The sequence below is a fragment of the Canis lupus genome, chromosome 18, assembly GCF_003254725.2.
Source record: "Canis lupus dingo isolate Sandy chromosome 18, ASM325472v2, whole genome shotgun sequence".
NCBI lineage: Eukaryota > Metazoa > Chordata > Mammalia > Carnivora > Canidae > Canis > Canis lupus.
In genome coordinates this window covers 1,195,202-1,213,082 of record NC_064260.1, presented here as the reverse complement: position 1 = coordinate 1,213,082, position 17,881 = coordinate 1,195,202, and the positions used below count along the sequence as shown (strand labels likewise).

At 41.1% G+C, this 17,881-nt stretch overlaps 1 pseudogene; it reads left to right on the top strand.

Moving 5' to 3' along the window:
* The first annotated feature begins 8,458 nt into the window (after positions 1–8,458).
* On the top strand, positions 8,459–9,066 carry LOC112661374 (S-phase kinase-associated protein 1-like; annotated as a pseudogene).
* Positions 9,067–17,881: the final 8,815 nt, after the last annotated feature.

Here is a 17,881-nt window from a genome sequence, read left to right as displayed (position 1 = left end):
TCAAAGGGATACATGCACCCCTGTGTTTCTTGCAGCATTACTTACAATAGCAAAATCATGAAAGTAGCCCAAGTATCCATTGATAGATGAATGGATAAATACACACACACACACACACACACATACACACACAATGGAGTACCATGCAACCATAAAAATGAGATTTTTGCCTTTTGCAACAACACGGATGCATCTAGAGAGTATAATGCTAATAAAATAAGCCAGTCAGAGAAAGACAGATGCTATATGACTTCAATAATATGTGTAGTTTAAGAAAGAAAATAAATATCCAAAGGAAAAAGAGGGAGAGAGAGAAAGAGAGAGAGAGAGAGAAACCAAGAAATAGACTCTTAACTCTAGAGAACACCTGGAGGGTCACCTGGAGGGGAAGGGGTTGAGGGGATGCCTGAAATAGGTGATGGGGATAAAGGAGTGCACTTTGTGATGAGCACTGAGTAATATGTGGAATTAATAAATTACTATATGTAATTCATGTGTATACATATGAAACTAATACAACACTGTATGTTCACTACATTGGAATAAAAAATGAACGTACAATCTCAGAAATTGTCAAAAAATGTTGTGAAGAGTTTTGACTATTATAGGCTGTGCATTATATGCTATAAAGCTTTTCTTTTCAAGATGTAGGGCTCCCATCAGGCTTTTGATAAAAATATAAAAATCATTTCTCAATGTCCCTTTTAATTTTCTCTCTTTTCTTTGGATTTATGTCCCAATGGGTTTTCTACTCCAAATGTTACAGTCTTTTCTAGAAGATTTCTCAATTGAAACCAACCGCAACACTTTGGAAAACATTGTTTTTCTTTAACTATTTTATTTGATCCAGCGGCTACCATAGTTGGTGACAATGATCAACAAATGCAAAGCCCAGCAGGGATTGTTCGATGGGTTGAGATTGAGTTTGTCATTGACATCTTTCCATCTTCTGTGGATTTGAACAAGGGAGGCCGCTTTTCACAATTCGTCATAGTCATATTTCAAAATAATTTCTTGAGCATGAGCGTACAAAGGGTAGTCATTCCTATGGTAAAGATTCATTAAAGGAAATAATTATTTTTAAGAATAAAAACATAATCTAGGGTTAAAGAGTTCACGTTCTAGCATTTGTTTGGATCTTTATAAATTGTAAAGTGTTACATAAATGCTGGATTTTATTTAATTCAGATACTAATTTGGCCTTTTTACCAAGCCTGCTGCTAATTGCTTTACAAGAACCGAATGCCTGCCATCAAAAAGAAAATACAAGCAATCAGGCGCTGTGTGAGCATAGCAGGTGCAGGAAACAGAACATAATAGATGATGCCTACCCACCAGCTCCTTCCTACAAAGACAGACTTTCAAGCTCCGTTTGTGATAGTCCAATATTTCTGTGGATCTGTTTTGATGCCAGGGTGCCCAGCCCAGGAGCAGATTTGCTTAATTGGGATTATGTATCTGTTGTCTTAAAACACCCATCTAGAGGGACACCTGGATGGTTCAGTCAGTTGAGGTCATGATCTCAAGTCCTGGGATTCCCAGGGTCCCTCTGCGCTCTCTCTAATAAATGAATAAAAAATCTTCAAAAAACAAAACCCAAAAAACATCAATCTGGAGGAAGTGCTAATGCTACAGGCAAATCAAATAACATATATAAAAGTGATTTTAAAACTAGTAAGTCATTATCCAAATATTAATTATTGTCACAACTATTACTTTCAAAATAGTTTTGGTTCCTGAACTCTATCCTCAGATTCTTCTTCTTAGCATCTAAATTTAAAACTCAACTGTTGAAATTGAATAATTGAACTATGTTACAGTATCTTTTTTTTAAATGATTAATTGATTGATTGATTGATTTAGAGACAGAGAGGGGGAGGGGCAAAGGGAGAGGGAGAGAGAGAGAGAATCCCAAGTGGACGCCCCACTGAGTGCAGAGCCTGATGCAGGGATTGATCTCAGGACCCTGAGAACATGACCTGAGCTGAAATCAAGAATTGGATACTCAACCGATTGAGCCACTTGTGTTCCCCTGACTGTGTTGGATTTTCTGAACAATGACCATACCATCGCTTTTTTTTTTTTTTTTTGGTTCAAGTTTTCATGGTAATAGAATTGTCACTTACACAATAATAGTTGTTTTCCACCAGAGAAAAATTCTTTAATTATTCTCTGCTCTGTCCTAAAAGAAGCCAGATTGTACAAAATATTGCAAAGGAGCACTTCCTTGGTTTCCCCTTGTCCTCCAAAGGTCACAGCCTGCGTTTTGCACTTAGAGTCTATTTTAATAAATGGATTAAGAGAAAATGATAAGACGTGGGGAAAGATGTACATGTTAAAGATTTGTGAGAAAACAGATTTGTTTATCACAAAACTATTCATAATAGCAAAGTATCAGAAGCAACCTCTTTATCTCGTTTATACGGATTGAATAAAACTTGATGTATCCATATAGTAGAATGTTATATAGTGATCCAAATATTTATGGGGAATTTTTATGAGATTATATTCATGGTATGATTTTCAGTGAAATAGTAGTAGTCAGGATTATCCATCCATTAGGATTTCAATTTCATGTAAGAGTTTGGCAAAAATACTGGATGGAATGCATATAAAAATATTTCAGTGGTTCTCTGAGTGGTGATGTGTAGGTGTTTTAAGATATTATTTTTTATACTTTTCTATTTTTCCTAAATTGCCAACAGTGATTACAAATTTTGTTACTGTTGGTACAAAAGAATAATGTTTTATTGAACATACAAAGACCTTCCTTTAAGACAGGCAACAAACAAATCCAGGTGACAACCCGAATCTTAAAACTGTGATTGGGACATGGCTACATTCACTCACTGACGTGTCTTCTGATGATGCTCTGTGCGCAACTGCAGAGCTGCATAGCTGCAGCAGAGATCACATGGCCTACTCAGCCAAAAGGTACTTACTACTTGAACCTTTGCAAGGGGAAGTGTGCTGCTCCCAGTTCTATGCTGTCATGCTGCTTTAATCTCTCCTAGCCATTCTCAAAGCCACATCTGAGAAACCATCTGGTGTTTAGCATTTGCCACCGTATGGTTGACCTTATACCCGGAATTGCCGTCAATGTTTCTGCTGGTACAGAGGCTGCTGCAGACTTATTTACTACCCCTAGGCTACCACTTCCCCATGGCAGCACCACATTGGCTTCCCTAAGCCCTGATGAGTTGAGTGAGCCTCTTCAGTTTCTCTTGAAACCCTTACACATATTTTTTGGGGGGCTGTGTCTATCTTGAGACAGCCCCACTCATGTGCCCTCATCTGTGCTCCCTACTCATTGGCAGTGACTTTCCCATTCACCAGGCATGCACACAGATATGAATTATTCTTCAGCTTAAAAACAAAAACAAAAAATAGGAACAACAAAGCCACAAACCAAGAAGCAAAGTTTGCATGACCTACTAGACACTCACCTACATAACTCAAACATGTTCCAAGAACTTTCTATATATTATTCGTTTAAGTCGTCCTGAGGACTGTGATGAGTTTCATGCTATATTATGGATTTCCTGAGTTGCTAGTGATAAATCACATCTCTGAATATTAATGTCATGAAGTCAAGAGCTTACCTTGTCTGCTGACACAGAGATTTAAGTCTCACATGAATGAGCTCAGGGCTGTAGCCTCCCTCTGAGGGGCCTCTCCAGCTCACCTTTCTGCCTCATAAGCCCCTCTTTCCAGGTATCTGTAGCAAAGATCCCTCTTTTCCATGTGACTCTGGCTCAATCCTTAACAACCAAGAATCCTGACCTTTCCCATTTGACTTAGGCAAGCTTGTATTTTGTGTATACTACTTCACATTTCATTGTGGGTCACCTTCTTGGGTCTGTCATGGCCAAAGGTCCCTATGGTTCAGTTGTTCTTATATCATATTATGATAAATCCAGTTGGGTATTTGGGATACTGACCCATTGATCCATCAGATTAGGATCTGATAAGGTTGTCATTCTCCTTCAGATTGATTTTGTAATGTTGTGTCCTCCCCTCTCAAACCCAGGGAAGGTATTTTTACAGCTTTAGTCTTCCCTTGTGTGCATCAGTTCTTAAGGGCTTTTCTCTTGAGAGAGCCCCTCCCACCACTATACAGTTCAATTAGAATTTTGCTTATGCATTCAAAATTCTCCAAGACGTTGGATTATAGTCATTATTTGTCAGATAAAATGGAGCTGAGTATGTGTTTTGAGCTTTGTCAATATTATCAGAAGAAGAATCAGAGGAAGCTATCAGAAGAGAGTAGAAAATATTCAGAGAAGCTCAGCATCACCCCAACAGGCAGCCTGTGCTAAAGCCTGTTCTCAATTCGAGTGTGTTCCCGGTTGTAGATGCTGAGCCTCAAGGTCCTCTTATGGTGGCCATTCTTTCCACACAGTCCTTTAGATACCAAGAAAGTTTCCTTCCCCAAGGACAGCAGATTTTTACACACCCTAACCACAGCCAACTTTATCACAGATCTCCCTTGGGAAGAGAACAGAAACATCACTGAATATGTATTTTATTTCCAGATTGAATGCAATTCACTCACCTACACTCCTAAGCCATTAATCACCTTTATGTGATTTTTTTCTTCTTCTTTTTTCTTTCTTGCAAGAAGTGATGTGGCTGCATCCATCATTTAAAAGTCCACCTTCATAAATCTGAGCATGGACATCACGTTCAGAGACAAACATCCCGACTAACATGCAAAATGGGGGCATCATTTTTCTGAAGCCAGGGGAACCCTGTATTCCCTGCTGTTTGCTGCTCTTGCAATGGGCATGACTGCATGTATCTCCTTCTCTAGTACTGAGCATAAGTCATGTTTTTGTCACATGAGTCACTCACTTTTAGGCTATCTTCTGACTACCACCACCCTCACCTCAGAGTCATTGCCCACTTTAGGAAGGAATGTCAGGGTTGACTGTGCCATGCAAGGGCCTTCTCTGCGCTCACTTCTGTTGCAATGAGAAGCTAACCAAGGGTTCCTTTCTGAGGTTCATGCCAGGAGATGTTTGACTGGTTTGCTCAGCCTCAAATGGAACAGATGGAGGGACATGGTCCCTGAGGAAAACAAAAACTGATATTCCTTGAGAGGAAAGCTCCTCCCCCAGAAGGAACCAGTCTAGGAACCAGTCTTCTTTTATTTTATTGTTTTTAAATATGTATGTATGTATGTATGTATGTATGAGAGATAGAGAGCAGGAGTGGGGGTAGGGACAGAAGGAGAGGGAAGGAATCTCAAGCAGACTCCACACTGACTGCAGAGCCTGAGGCAGAGCTCAGTCTCATGGCCCTGAAATCATGACCTGAGCCAAAATCAAGAATCGAAAGCTCAACCAACTGAGCCACCCATGTGCCCCTAGGATGACATTTTAGTATTTCTTACTTTACCATTTTAAGCTTTGTGGAACAGAAATATTGTCAATGAGCTTACTGACATTTTTAGGAAGGTGGTGTGGCTGGATTCAACAAGGAAAACTGGCTGAGCTGGGCACATGTTGGCAATATGAGCTGTGACTCAAGTACTCATTGAACTTGGGGCTTGGCCTTGAACGCAGCTTATGGGTCACTCACTTTCCTCAGAATCCTAAAACTGGCCAAGCCTGAGGGAGGTTGACTAATGTTAAATAAACTCTTGACAAGAAGAATCTTGCACAATAGATACCAGTTTGTTCATGTGCAATGAAGAATAAAATGGTCAAGGGATTACATTTTCTTGGGAAATGCTGTAATGGTGCCTTTCCTCTGAAGATAGTAGGCAGTATAGAGAAGCTGGTGCAACAGGGGGTGCTTCTGGAGTTCAGAACTGAGCTGATTTTGTTGACTGGGCTGACTTCATGCTTCTACATTCATAGTAGCAGAATGTTTTCTTCCAGGACCAGGGCATGCTCAGCTCCGTGGCCAGGCACCTCCCCTCCCATGATGGGAGACATGTGGGAGTCTATACAGTCTGCTTTCCCCGCACTGCATCTCCAACAATTTTGTTGCTAACCAACCTGCCTTTTTTTTTCTCAAAGATTTTATTTATTTATTTGAGAGAGAGAGAGAGATAGAGAATGAGCCAGGGAAGCAGCAGGCAGAGGGAGAGGGAGAAGTCAACTCCCCACTGAGCAGGGAGCCTGACATGAAGCTCGATCCCAGGACCCTGGGATCATGACCTGAGTTGAAGGCAGGCACTTCACCGACTGAACCCCCTCCCACCCCACCCCCACCTGCCTTTTCATGGATCCCATTTCCCAACTAAATTCAATAATATCTCAGTCAGGTGTTTTTTTCTCTGAACTCAGTCTCATTGTGTGAATGTGTATGTTGTTGTCCTGATCTCATAGAAATTCATTTACTGTAATTCTCAAATGATAGTCTTAGGACATATTAAAGATCACAGAGTGGGGGGTGCAGGCAGGGGGAGGATTTATGGCCACCTCAAATTATAAGCTTCTCTCATAGCAGAAAGGAGAAAATGCACACCTGGGCTCCTCACTCCTCCACCCCAGGCAAAGTTTAGAGTATGTGCACCTTGTCTTCACTGTTACTTCATTTTTCTTTCTATACTGCTTCTCTCTGTCTCTGTAGTTCCTAAGTTGATTCCATTTAAATCCTCTCTCTTCTCTCTGGATTATTCTGACTGTTCCTGAGACACTTAGTTTCTAAAATTACTTCCCCCTCTTCCTTAATGTCAATATCCACCAATGAAATCTTTCATTCCCTTAATAGAGTATTAGGAAAAAAAGTCAGTTTGATTGTGATGACATAGGGTGAGTTCAAGATGATCAGCTATATTCAATCCAGGATTTAACAGGAAAGATGCAAAGACAGTGGGCCAGTGGAAAGGCTGATGAGATGGATTTAGAAAGCGTGAGTTTTTTGATTACTTGGTGGATTGTTATTAATTCACTTCTATCTGTGTCCTAGGATGAGGTGATGCAGTAGGATCATGAAAAAAACTGAAAGAACTGCTCGTGTTCAACATCACATTAGAGTCCTACCTATTCCAGTAAGACAAGAATAGGAAATAAATGGCATGCAGATGGGAAAGGAAGAAACAAAAGTGTCTATTCTTACCTTATAGGATTGTCTATATAGAATCGATCAAAAATTCCTTGGAACTGTAAGTGATTATAGCAAGGTGGCAAGAGACAAGGATGATGCATATCAATCTATTTTCTATATACTGGCAATGAATATTGGAATTTGAAATACAAAACACAATAATAATAAACATTGAAATATTTAGGTCAGATCTTACAAAATATGTACAGGATCTATATACAGAAAGGTACAAAACTTTGATGAAAGAAATCAAATAAGATCTAAGTAAGTGGATAGATATCTGATGTTCACAGATGAGAAGAGTCAGTATTAACATGCCAATTATTCTGAACTTAATCTATAGATTCAATGCAATCCTAATTAAAATTTCATCAAGCTATTTTGCATACATTGACAAACAGATACTAAGGTTTATAGGAAGATGCAAAAGACTTAAAATAGCCAACATATGATTCTATAAGAACAGAATCAGCAGGCTGACACTACTTGACTTAAAGGCTTCCTGTAAAGCTGTAGTGATTGAGACAGAGTAAACAGGGGCATGGTGGGTTAAGCCTCTGACTTGTGATTTTGGTTCAGGCTGGTCTTGGGGTCATGAGATTGAGCCCTGCCTTGGGCTCTGCACTGAGCTTGAAGCCTACTTGAGATTCTCTCTCCCTCTCCATTGTCCCCTCCCCTACTCATGTTCTCTCTCTTTCCCTCCAAAAAAAAAAAAAGAGTAAACAGTTCAATGAGCAGAATAAAGGGCCTCCCAAAAAACAAATAAATATAATCAACATGTCTTTGACAAGGAAGCAAGAGCAATACTGATGAAATAAAGATAATGTTTTCAACAAATGGTGCTGGAACAACTGTGCTTCCAAGATCTTATACTTCTTACAAAAGTTAACTCAAAGTGGATCTTACACCTACATGTAAAATGCAAAACCATAAAATATCTAGAAGAATACACAGGAGAAATATCTATGTAGCCTTGGTCTTGGTGATGAGTATTTGGTTTGGGTTTTTGTGTGTGTGTGTGTTTTCTCATATAAGATGAAAAGCATAATCCATGAAGAGTATGGATTAGCTGAATGTTATTAAAATTAAAAACCTCAGTTCTGTGAAAAAACATTTTTAAAAGAATGAAAAGACAAGCCACACTTGGGGAGAAAATATCTTCAAAATACCTATCTCATAGCCAAAATATATGAAAAGTTCTTAAAAGCCAACAACAGGAAATCAAACAACCCATGTAAATAATGGACAAATATCTGAGCAAGCATCTCATCAATAACAACATATGGATGACATATATGCATAAGAAGAGATGCTCAATAACATTTGTTCCTAGAGAATTGCAAATTAAATTAACACTAGCACTTATTAAAATAGTCGAAATCCAAATGCTATTTAGGACATGGGGTAACAGGAACTCTCACTCAGGTAGTGGCCTGGTTTTCTGCCTTTGTCTTCTTGTCATTGAGGCTGCTTTGCTCTTGTCAGTCTCTGGCCTGCAGTCTGCTTGAGACCAAGCACGTGCCTCCATATAAGTTGCAGAGTTCTGATGGAGAGATATTTGAAGTTGATGTTGAAATTGCTACACAGTCTGACTATCAAGACCATGTTGGAAGACTTGGGAATGGATGATGATGGAGATGATGACTCATTTCCTCTACAAAATGTTAATGCAGCAATACGAAGAGAGGTCATTCAGTGGTGCACCCACCACAAGAGTGACTCCCCTTTTCCCAAGGATGTTGAGAACAAGCAAAGGCAGACAGATGGTACCCCTGTTTGGGACCAAGAATTCCTGAAAATGGACCAAGAAACACTTTTTGAACTTACTCTGGCTGCAAATAATTAGGCATCAAAGGTTTTCTTGATGTCAGATGCAAGACTGTTGCCAATATGATCAAGGGGAACACTCCTGAAGAGGTCTACAAGATCTTCCATATGAAAAGTGACTTTACTGAAGAAAGGGAATCCCAGGTGTGCAGAGAGAACCAGTGGTGTGAAGAGAAGTGAAATGTTATGCCTGATGCTGTAACACTGTCAGGACTGTTCCAAATGCTAGTTGCACTGTTCTGCTTATAATTGTTAATATTAGACAAATGCAGCAGCAAGTCCGTTCTTTTTAGCTGAATGGTGTCCTCCTTGTATGTGTAGTTTGAGTACAGATTCCAAACTTATGGCTGAGTTTCTTCTCGTATGATCAAAAGTTTTTTTTTTCTTTGCTCTTAATAAAACTGAACTGTGGGTTCTCTGTAGAAGGTGGCATTTTGGTCTTTCCCCCTCTTTGTGAAGCAATTTCTGCCTAGTTGGTTGTCTGGTTGACCTTAGTTTAATGACCTTTTAAAAGTTGGCATTGTAAATAAAACAAGTTAAAAAGAGTTTTCTGAAGTAGAATTAATGCATTATCTTTATTCATGAGTTGGAAACTGGAAAAAGGCTACTTGAGGTAAATGTTTTCAGTGAGGTTATTGTTAGGATATCTTCCAGCTTCCTGGAGTCCAGGAGTACCACTGGTATTGATTAGCCTGTATGATCCAGGGCTCCCTTAATTGGATCTAAGGACTTGTTTTTGCATTTTTAATCCTTGGTTTTGAATATGTTGGCCAGAGTCAGTTTGTGGTTTTGGGGGAAATATAACTAGCCAGTCTGTTAGCTTTTCAATTAAAAAAGGCAAATTAGAAAAAGACTCGCATTCATTTCTGGTAGAAATGCACGCGGAGTGACTGTTTGGTAAGACAGTTCTGTAGTTTCTTACACAGCTAGACAGAGCCTTACTACAGCAGTCACACCCAGGTGTTTATACAAGTGATCTGAACACTTACGTCCACGCAAAAACTTGGATGAGAATGTTTATAGCAACTTTTATAATCACCTAAAATTGGAAGCAACCAAGATGTCCTCCAATAGATGTGTCGATAAAAAGCTGTTGTCTGTCCATACAGTGGAATATAATTCAGGAGAGAGAGAGAGAGAGAGAGAGAGAGAGAGATCGTTGTCAAGCAATTAGAAGACATGGATAAATTCTAAACGCACAGTAAAAAGAAGCCAGTCTGAAAAGCTTCATAGTACATGATTGAATTATATGCAACAACAAGGAATCAAAGCCATAGAGACAGTAAACGGTGACTGTTAGAACATTAGGGCAAGTGGAAGTAGGGGAGAGAGAAAGTGTTGAATAGGTGGAGTCCAGGGGGTTTTTAGGATGGTGGCACTATTCTGTATGTTACTGTAATGGTGGGTCTATGACATTATGCATTTGTAAAAGCTTACAGATATTCATAGCACAATGAGTGAGCTGTAATGTATGAGAAATTTTAATTAAACAATCACTGAGAAGGTCAGGGAACGCAGGGTGGAAGCAGAATGCCACAAAGCAGTCTAACTGTGCTGCAAATGCATGAAGCCATCTCACTGAGGGGGGCAGGGGAATAAGGTGCTGACCTCAGTTACTTTGGAAATGAATGGAGTCTGTGAGACTAAAGGCAAAAGTAATTTTATCTAAGCATCGTACTCTAGTGGATAAAGTTGTTTCCCACGGGGATATGCTCCTGATACTGTTAAGTATGCATACTAGAATTGGATAAGTAAATGGCTGGTAGATGGTTAGAGCCACGTGTCTCACTGTTGGAGTCGGTATCACAGGTCAGCAAGGAGAAGAGGCCAGAATGATCCATGGATTAGATGTTGTGATGGATTCCAGTTGAAGCCATCAGCACGAGCACATGTTTAGATGATAGATACAATAGTTACACATAGGAGTATTGATAGATATGGGTGTATAGATACACGTATACATGTGGGTTTGGATAGACATAGGTCGGTCGGCTGAGTGAGGCTGGAAGCAACAACACCCCACTTGCAGTGGGGACACCTAGTGCCTGGATCTTGGTTTCTAAATACTCCTCTCCAATAAAAGGAAACAAACATCCTAGGAGAAATGGCTAAATCCAGGACTGCATAAAGATGAATCAGAATTATCTTCCTGGACCAAAAATTTAGGAAGTGCTCAAAACAAAATAAAACAACAACAACACACATGCAAACAAAAGCAAGCAAAATAAATGCCAACAAAATGAAAATATTTCAAAGGGACATAAGACAGACAACTAAAAATCTCCAATATCTAAAGCTAGAAAATTTGAGCAAATAAAGACATAAAATAGTATTGGATTATAATCCAATGTATAAAATAAATATCCGTAAGTCCATACTAATATAAATGATGGAATAAATAAGTAAAAGTGAGTGAGCAGTCATCTCCTATACAGAAGAATTCCTAAAACTTTATTTTGACACTCTGCCCTCAAACAGGTGTAATGTAACTCCTCACTCCTTAAATGTGGGTTGAACATAGTGACTTCCAAAGATCTCACTGGAAAAAAAGGGTGAAAAATTATAAATCCACAGGGAAGACACCTGAGAAATAGTACCTCAAGCTCTAATGGTAACTCAAGTTTTTAATGTACACCCTTGATATGACGGGAGGGAAATGACAATTTCCCGCTGGTGTTCCTTCCCCAAATCCACATCCCCAATGTAATCATGATCACACAGCCAAGAAGAGCCTACGGAGACATGACAACCTAACACGGTCTCCTGACTGGGGTCCCAGAACAGAAAAAAGACATTAAGTAAAAAGAAATCTGCCATTGCAACACATGTACCACAGTTATGCACAAAAATAGACTTTAGTTATTGTTAATAAATGGTATTATACTATTCACTAATTAGTATACTATTCACTAAGTAGTATTGGTACACTATTAACTAATTAGTATACTATTAATTAATAATAATACACTCTACAATTATAATTGTATACTATAAATTATACAATTTTTGCAGTTTTTCTGTAGATCTAAAACTATTCTAAAATAAAAAAATATATTTTATTTTATTTTATTTTATTTTATTTTTTTAAAGATTTATTTATTTATTCATGATAGAGAGAGAGAGAGAGGCAGAAACACAGGCAGAGGGAGAAGCAGGCTCCATGTCAGCTCGATCCTGGGGCTCCAGGATCACGCCCTGGACCAAAGGCAGGCGCCAAACTGCTGAGCCACCCAGGGATCCCCTAAAACATATTTTTTAATTAAAAAAATTTAAAAAATATTTTATTTATTTATTCATGAGAGATAGAGAGAGAGAGAAGCAGAGATATAGGCAGAGGAGAAGCAGGCTCCATGCAGGGAGCCTGATGTGGGACTTGATCCCGGGACTCTGGGATCATACCCCGAGCCGAAGACAGATGCTCAACCACTGATCCACCCAGGCATCCCTTTTTAGAAAATATTAAACAACTAAGAGCTGTTTCACTAAAGTTCCAGCTAAACGCAATCTGCAACCTTTTTAATAAGTGGTTTGTACCATCCACACTGAGATGACTTGGGATGAATTGGAGCATGAGCAGTGGCCTAGCCCACCTGTCACCTTGTAGGGAAGGTACAAAAGAAGCCACCATGGATCCCTTTATCAAGGGCATTAGTGGCATCAATACATTTAATGGCAACATTTTGCGAGGGTCTGACAGTGGCTTCTCTGGTTTCTCTGTAGGCTGCTTCTTTTTTCTTTAGTATTAATACAGGTATATCTGCAGGGAGCGGTGGCTGAGACAAAGGAACTTTGCAGATACTGGAAACCCTGCAACAGCCTGGAGAGATATTTCATGAGACTCACGCGCTCCTATCAGGTCTTAGCCCTGGGCTCTTTGAAAATGTGCTTCTCCAACCCAGTAATGGAATAATCCACAGACTGCTAGTTTTGAGTGGACCCAGAAGGAGAGACAGCTTTGGGGCAGGTCCAGACTGCGACATGAACATCCCTGCCCCATGGTCCAGTGAATTTAATGGGGCTCAAGGAGAAATCTATAGCAATTAAGACCACTTTCAGGGTCCCTGGCCATCTCTAAATGGAGAATCACAGGGAAGATCCTTAGGCGTAGAGAAAAGCCATGCCCTCCTCCGTTGATTACTACGCCTCTTTTAATAGTTAGCTTGTTGCCTGCTAGTGAGTCCCGGTAGAGGCCACCACTCGCCATGAGGTATCAGGTGACTATAAGACTTGAGGTTTCCATGATGAACTGGTCGATATCCAATCACAAAACTGTAGGCTGAAGAGTATAGCAGCAATATATTTTAAAGTGCAGAGGTATATACATACAGTCGGGCAGATCTATAAGCCATAAACAGTCTGAATGAGAAGGGGACTAAGACTTTTTATTCTTTCTTAACCTTCCCGCCGCCCAAATCTATGGCCTCAAGGGAAATTCCCTTTGGCCAGTTACCGAGAAGGAACAAAATCTCAGTCCTGTTTTCCAGAAGACTCTGTGTAAAATACCAGCATCAACCAAAAATGAATTACTGCCCCAATAAAATCCCACTGAGGGACAGCCCTGAAAATTAAGTGATTATGGGCAAACCTTCCAAAGTATAGAACTTCCAGAAATAATATCAGGCTCTCCATTTTGAGTGGAGGGTGAAACGGCCAACGATGTAGACATATCTTAATCATGGGAAGTGACTTACAGTTTGGACATTTGGGCAAGGATTTCAAATTGATTGGTAGGGAGCTTTCCAATATCAGCAACCAATTCTCCAGATACCAGTTGGGTGTCCAACAATTCAGTTCAATTCTGACACTAACTACTTGAGGTTAGCATCAGATTCCACAGATCTAAGAGATTGGTCCCGCAAGACTGTCCTCACTTCAGACATGGGTTGCAAGTCATGGGCCCGCATACTTATAACTGGCTATAAATTGAGGGTTCCCACGATCCTCTCCTCAGGTGTGATAATTCTTTAGAATGGTTCATAGAACTCAGAGAAACACTTCACTTACATTTACTGGTTTATTATAAAGAATATATGCAGGAACAGCCAGATGGAAGGGAGGCATAGGATATGGGGGAGGTGTGGAGCATCCCTGCCTCCGCTGGACGCACCACCCTTCTAGACACCCTCCCAGCCAGTCCATATGTTCACCAACCAAGAGGCGGTCCAAATCCCATTGTTCAAGACTCTTTATAGAGCTCAATCCTAACTCCTTCACCCCCTTTCCTGAGTTAAGGGGACTGGCTGAAAGTTCCAGCCCTCCAATTACTTGTTTCTGGTGATCACCTTCATCCTGAGGCTATCTGGGGACTCTGCCCTAAAGCACCTCATCAGCATAAACTCTGCTGTGATCTCAAAGGTTTCATTATAAGTAAAACACTGCTCTCCTCAGAAAATTCCTAGAGTTTTAGGAGCTCTGTGCCAGGAAGCAAGGACAAGGACAAATATATTATTATACAACAAGTAGAGACAAGAAATAGGGAAATACAGGTGGTTGAGACTATTGCAATGGAGAAAGAATATGAGGATATTTGTGTCTCATAAAATGTTCAAGGTCATCTGCTGCAGAAAAACTCTTGGCAATGAAATGACCGAGAAAATCCATCCCGTGGATGTGAGCCAGCCACTGTCTGCAGCCAGGTGGCACTTGCTCACTGGCCCATGTACAGTGGCCATAGTGGTGGAAGTGAGGGATCTGCTTGGCCTCAAGATAGACCTTCCCTCACTGAGGCTGGAGGTTGAACACCACTGCTTGGCCAACACCGGGCTCCTCCTCGTTCTCCCAGGAGGATCTGCAAGTTCCCTGGGAACAGAGATTCTGCTAACTTTGTAACCTCACTATGATGGATTACGGGGGCACAGAGATCTCACTCCCTGTGATAGATTTATTTTGTGTGCCCAGAGTGCTTCTGCCAGCTGCCATTGTTTTGATATTTCTCTATAACCTAGGAACGGCTAGCCTGATAAATTCACATTAAATGTCCATTGATGGCTCAGATATTATTGGAGACCTCCACCTTTAAGATTGGATTGCTATGCTATAGGATGGAGTATATGATGAGCCAGGACCAGTACATGGGCAACCTTTCCTGGGCCTTCGCTTCTTCCTGTCCCTTCAATCCTGACGTCTGTTGGTCATAAATGCTACTTTCCCAGAAAGGAATGCTTGCATCTGGGGATACATCAGTTCCATTCGGTTGGAAGATGAGAGCACTACTTGGCTAGTGTTGGTTCTTTGGGACTTTGAACCATTTGGCACATGTGACTATTGTACTCTTTGGGATGACTGGTCCTGATTATTAAGGGGAAACTGTGTTGCTACTTACAGTGAGATTAGGGAATATCTATCTAGAAACGGGATTCTCCAGAGTGCCTCTTAGTGATTCCAGGTTTGATGATAGTAGTTCTGTGTGACAGTAGTGACTCAGCAAAGTGAGGACCATTATGCACGTTAGCAGAGGAAGAATGCAAATCAGTCAAGGCACTAATGGAGGGCGAGAGTGCCCGGCAGCAGGTGTGGGTGAGAGAAGCAATCCAGATAACCACTGCCTCCTGACCAGTTATAGAGAAGAGAAACAGTTGTAGGTTTTTGGTGTGTGCACAACAGCCTGGGGAGTGCACAATTGCCTGTCCATGATTCTATATGAGGCGTGTTGATGGTAGTTCGGGGGTTATCAGACCCAGTGGAGCCACATCACACATCAGCGGGAGAACTGCAGATCCATGGGATCCCGGGTTAGAAATGGATGTGATGAACAAGGGGACAGGGTGAGAGTCTCATCCTTGGACAGGTCTTGGCTGTAGGTTCACAGAAGCTGCTGCTGTCCTCAGTGGTCAGTAACAGAGTCAATGGGCTGAGCTGATCTCGAGCTTGCATCTATGATGGAGTAAAGGAAATCCCATGGAGAGTGGAGAAGAGGAGCCCTGACGGGGGCGCTTGCACACACATACCACTCCTTGCAGCCTGCTTCTCCGGCAGGAGGAGGGAAGATCATTCTCATCTTGACAAGGGAGGACACTGTTCAAGTATGAATTTTGTTTTCTGCTTTCAATAAAGAGAAGGAGGATCTCTCCCTGCCCCAATAACACCACACTCACCACTGCTTCCAGCCAATTGAGAAACTCTCACAACCTCAAACTCTTGATCTTCTCTGGTGAACGCTTGTTCAAAACAACTCACCCCAGTTTCCTCCTAAAACCTAATAAAAGCAGACCTTCCCTTTGTCTCTTTGGATTTGCCTGTGTCTTGCCCAAGTTTGCTTGCCTTGAATTGCAATTTCTCTTCTATTCTCAAATGATATTTTTCTAGTAAAATAACTGGCTATTGGGGCACTTGGCTGGCTTCATTGGTGGAACAAGCAACTCCTAATCTCAGGGTCCTGAGTTTGAGCACCACGTTGGGCATGGAGACTACTTAAGAAAAAGAAAAAAGAAAAGAAAATGTCCTGGGGATCCCTGGGTGGTGCAGTGGTTTAGCGCCTGCCTTCAGCCCAGGGCGCGATCCTGGAGACCCGGGATCGAATCCCACGTCGGGCTCCCGGGGCATGGAGCCTGCTTCTCCCTCTGCCTGTGTCTCTGCCTCTCTCTCTCTCTGTGTGTGTGTGACTATCATAAATAAATTTAAAAAAAAATTAAAAAAAAAAAGAAGGCCTTCTGTCTTAAAAAAAAAAAAAAAGAAAATGTCCTGAATTAAAGATGTCCCTGAGTTTAAATAAATAAATAAATAAATTAATTAATTAATTAATAAACAACTGCCTATTTTATCTTTAAGGTCGACACCTTTTTCAGACTCCCCTGTCATCTTTCTTCTTCTTTGGTCTGTCTCGCAGTGGGGCTCCTCCATGCAGGCTGAGCACTCAGGCTCCTGTGCCAGTTGTCTCCCCACAGGGTTGAGTTGGTAGGAGATCCTGGGGGGAGTTGCAGGAAAAGGAATGGAGAGCAGAGAGACCAACTATCAGTGCAGATTTTGTGGGGTGTCTCTTGCTGCTGGGTTCTGGAAACCCTCTTCCTTTTGTCCCTCTGTCTAGGGCTACTGATGATGGCTTCCTGATATAACATATTTCTGGCTGTTTCATTGTCTGTCTTCATCTTTTCAGGTCTCCCATGTCTGAAAAACCCACTCCTTGAATTCACTTCTCTTGGTTTCAAATACTTCAGGTGGCTCTGGTTTCCTGGTTGGATCCTGATGAATGGGACCATGCAGGTGCACAGGATCCTGCTTTTAGAGGGGCCCTGAACTTGGTTTAGTGTTTGGATGTCACCATATTGAGACATTTCTCATTGCACTGGATCCCACAGGTGACGTAGCCAGTGTTGTCGACTAACACGTGTAGAAACTCAGTACTGCTGGCTGTGCAAGCCTACATGGGGTTTGTCCTTAACAGGACTGTCTGTCAAGGGCTCTAGACATAGGATGGGATATTCACTGAAACATGTAGACTGAAGGGCAACCAGTAGCTCCATCAAGGAGAGAACTGCTGGTGAAGGGTAGTGCCATAAAGCATAATGACACAGGCAGTGAGGTAAGATTATAAACAAGATCATGAACGACAAAGTCAGAAGCTGGGAGAACTGATGGGTCTTTGTAGGACTCACTGGTTTGCTCTGAGACCATGATGAGGGCTGGGGTCTCTGTGTTAGTGGAGTCAGAAAGCCTCAAATGGCCCACCCGAGTTCTCACATTTTGTGCCGATTCTTTTTCCTTTCTTCACAATGTGTGAAAGACCTGGTTTCCTTTCATGCACATTAATGCTGTTACCAGGTCATCTTGAAAACACAGAAAATTTCTTCATTTTGTAGCCCACTTGTCCTAGATATCCAGAAAGAATGTTTGCACCTTTGCCAAGAACATGTCATTATCAAAATTCAGACTTTTGCAAGTAAAAGTCCAGCATGGAGCCAAGAGCTTCCATCATGGTCTATTGGGTCTTTGAAGGAGGTTGCTATCCAGAAGATTTTGAGGTTTATAAACCCTTAGTGGAGGGAACAAATCCAAGTCT